Source organism: Gekko japonicus, unplaced genomic scaffold (genome assembly GCF_001447785.1).
Source record: "Gekko japonicus isolate JY-2015 unplaced genomic scaffold, Gekko_japonicus_V1.1 scaffold3908, whole genome shotgun sequence".
In the NCBI taxonomy this organism is placed as follows: domain Eukaryota; kingdom Metazoa; phylum Chordata; class Lepidosauria; order Squamata; family Gekkonidae; genus Gekko; species Gekko japonicus.
In genome coordinates, this window is record NW_015174965.1 from 32,154 (window position 1) to 36,291 (window position 4,138).

The window sequence follows — 4,138 nt, forward strand, 5'->3', positions numbered from 1 at the left end:
TTTTTTTAAGGCTGTAGGACATAGTAGCGTGTTCATGGAGGAAAGACTGCCACCAGTTCTGGGAAGGATGAGCCAGAGCATCCTTTCGAAATGCTCCTTCACTGAGTCATCCCTGGCTCTGCCGGAGATGCGGGGCAGGAGGCGAATCTCAGGGGGGGTGGTTTGTGGTTTTTTTTAAAAGGCTGTAGGACGTAGTAGCGTGTTCATGGAGGAAAGACTGCCACCAGTTCTGGGAAGGATGAGCCAGAGCATCCTTTCGAAATGCTCCTTCACTGAGTCATCCCTGGCTCTGCCGGAGATGCGGGGCAGGATCGCCTGTCCTTTCGTCGTAGGCCCTGGGTCTCGGCTTCCCGAGTGGCCTTGAAATGAATCAAGTGCAGCTGTGGGGGGGGCTCCTCCTCCTCCGCAGCCCCCCCTCTGTTTCCTCCCTCTTTCCCCCCCATCCAAACCCATCCCCGGCCAGCCTGCATCCCGTTGCCACGGCGACGGGCTCCAGATGAAGCCCTGGAGTCTCCTTGAAATAAATGGTACCACTGGAGTGTGAAGGAAGGTGAAGGGAAGGGGGGGGGACGACAGGCAAGGATGCTGAGGGAAGGGCAAGCAGGGTTGCCAGCTTCCAGGCGCGGCCTGGAGTTCTTCCCAGAATCGTAACTGATCTCCAAGCTAGGGAGACCGGTTCCCGAGGAGAAAAATGGTCTCTTTGGAAAGTGGGCTCTGCCCCGTCGTATCCCTGCTGACCTCTCCAACCTCTCCAACCAACCTCTGCAGGCTCTGCACCCACATCTCCGGGACCCAAATCTCCAGGTATTTCCAACCCCAGAGTTGGCAGTCCTAGGGCAGGGGAAGCCAGGCCTCACGGTAAATAACTAACAAGAATTATCATATGGCATTCTGTATCGTATAGCCGGGAGAGCCTAAGATTGTCTGGCAGCCTGAAGTTCTAGCTCTTTCAGCCTTATGCACCCAAATCTCCAGGTATTTCCAACCCCAGAGTTGGCAGTCCTAGGGCAGGGGAAGCCAGGCCTCACGGTAAATAACTAACAAGAATTATCATATGGCATTCTGTATCGTATAGCCGGGAGAGCCTAAGATTGTCTGGCAGCCTGAAGTTCTAGCTCTTTCAGCCTTATGCACCACTAGGTGCCAGTTTGGTGTAGTGGTGAAGTGCGCGGACTCTAATCTGGGAGGACTGAGTTTGATTCCTCACTCCCCCGCTTGCAGCTGCTGGATGACCTTGGGCACCACATAGTTCTGTCAGAGCTATCCTTGAAAAAGGGCAGCTTCTGTCCGAGCTCTCTCAGCCCCACCTATCTCACAGGGTGTCTGTTGTGGGGAGGGGAAGGGAAAGCAGTTTGTGAGGTGCTCTGAGACACCTTTGGGTAGTGTAGGGCAGGTTCTTCTTCTTCTTCTTCTTCTTCTTCTTCTTCTTCTTCTTCTTCTTCTTCTTCTTCTTGGTGGCGAGCTAGGCTTGTTTTTGAGGCATTTTATTTATATGACTTCTCTCACGGGAGGTAGATAGTTTGCCATTGCCTGCCTCTGCGTAGCAACCGTGGACTTCCTCGGTGGTCTCCCATCCACATCCTAACCAGGGCTGACCCTGCTTAGCTTCTGAGATCTGATGAGATTGGGCCAATGGCAAACTATCTCTGTTTATCTCTTGCCTTAACCTGGATGGCCCAAACTAGCCATCCATAAAATTATGTTTTATTATAGAACAAAGGAAAGTCCAATTTGGAAGGTTCGTGATCATGTGGATGCACAGCTGTACGTATGTAATGATAGCTATATGCTGGATTTAATTATCGCCGGGTTACGTTCCTGTAATAAGTAATGAATATGTTTCTTGTTAGGAGGTCTTATGTATGAAAAAGACACCTCTAAACGAATGTTAACTCCGGGGGAGTTCGTCCAGTTTCATCTGCTGACGTCTTCATTTCATCTTGCAACATCCTTATTTTCTGTTAAAACATAAGTGTACAATGGATTGGATTCAATATTGTTGCATTAATACAAATTAGAATTTGCATGATTTGCACTATTTGCAGTAGTTCTGTTGTGTTGGTTTATGTCATACTGCAACCCCCTTCATTTGTTGTAGCTCTCAGAAGCTAAGCAGGATCGGCCCTGGTTGGTACTTGGATGGGAGACCGCCAAGGAAGTCCAGGGGCAGGCGATGGCAAACGATCTGGGTTTATCTCTTGCCTTGAGGTCCTCTCTTGCCTATGGAGTTGCTCTAAGTTGGCTCGGCGGCCAATGAATACATGATCCCCCGCCCTCTGGGGCTGGGAGCCTCTGTCAAGGGAGGGAGGATATCCCAGGGAAATGAAGGTTTTAAGGAAGATGCTGCAAGGGAAAGCAGAAGAGCTGCTTTTAGCCACCGAAAAAGACGGTCCTTGTAAGAAAGGCCACGCCTGCTGGAGGCAGAAGAGATGGGAAGGTCATGCCAGGGGTTGCGGCAGGGCCTCTGATAGACTGGGCAACAAGAATGGTTTTGGCAAGGGACAGGCCTGTAGCCAGGAGTTTGTGGCTCGTGGGGCAAATTTCTTCCTGGTGGGGCTGAAGTTCTCAGTGCGGAAAGAAGAGCCATTTAGCCAATGGAAAGCTGTTACCAGGATCCTTATACTAATAGCCAAGTTGCCCCCATGAGTGCGGATCGCTAAATCCGTGCTCCGGGGGCACTTTGGGGGGAGGGGGAGGTTTGTGCACACGTGGGGCAATCCCCACGTGTGCACAAAAATTCAAAAAGTTGAAAAAAAAATTCGGGGGGATGTTTAAATCCCCCCGAAAGTGACAGAGCGTTCCCTGCATTCCCTCCTCGGAGCCAGGCGGGGGGGACCGGCCTCGCCACCTCCGCGGCCGAGCCCGGCAAAGGGGGTGGGGGGAAAGGACCGGCCTCGGAGCCGGGCGGGGGGGAGGACCGGCGAGCGGGGGATGGAGGAGATGGAGCTCTTATTCCCCCCCTCCCCGGCGAGTATCGCGGGTCCCCCTCTTGTAGAGCTCTAAATTGCAAGCAGTCAGCCGTGTTGGACGACAGTTCTCAGCTGCTGCAATTTAATCACTTCTGCCAGCCTAAGCAACAGTTCTGAGAACAAGCCGGCAGGTGGGGAGGGATGACTTCTATAGTCCAGAAAGCTAACACTTGGGCAGAAAAACTCTCTTGAAGGAGACCACTTTCTTGACACAGAGTTAGAAGGGGTCCTAGAGGTCACCTACTCCAACCCCCTTGCTCAGTGTAGGAACTCGTCAACTACGGCACCCCACTCTGCTTAAAGGAGCGCACGCCTTTAAAAAATGTTTTAGAGTGATTGAAAAAAAGTATTTACGGGAAGAATTCTTGTGGGGCTGTGCCTTTAAGAAAGGGGGCTGAGCCCCCCCCAAAAGCTCCACTGTAGCTACGGGCCTGGAAAGGGAGCTCTGGAAAGAGGACTGAGAGCTGAAGAGGAGGCCGTGGCCGTATGTGGGAGAGATGGGTGGAACCTGGACTGTCCGTCGGGACGGGGAGGAAGAGAAGGATCTTTCCCTGGTTGGTTTCCGTGCTGCTTCTGTCTCCTCTGATTCTGGCTCGAGCAAGTTCCCCCCCCCAGCCCCTCATGGCACATGCCACCGTCTTCGGGACAGCCTGGTGAATAATTCAGAGCTTTCGTGGCTTCTGACACACTCCGGCGTCTGCTCCCCTGATTGTCGTAGCACATCCCGTCTCCTGGCTGTTCTGCTCCGGAAAAGTGCAGGAGGCCTGGACTAACCTCTTCTCCTCCGGGAAGGGGAAGGGGAAGAGGAAGGGGAGGGCAGCCCTTCATGCCTGCCAGGACGAATCAGAGCAAAGGGCTTTGTGCCTTTAACATGCATCCCTCGTACCTACGTCTGCTTGCTCGTTAATAACACCTTCTTGGGATACAGAACCGGGGTGTGGGCAGAGACAGGAGTCTACCTAGCGAGAATCACGTACAGCCCAAACATGGTTCCCTTGGTCATTCCCAGCCAGTGGTTCCCAATCTGTGGGGGATGCTCCCCAAGGAGGGGGGGGCTTGGGATACCTGAGGGGGGAGGTGCAGAGTACCCCAGAAGCCTCCGATCCGAATGCAGGCGATAGCTTTATTCTCCCAGTAGCCTGGTTATGCTGAGTAACCCTCACTTGGGG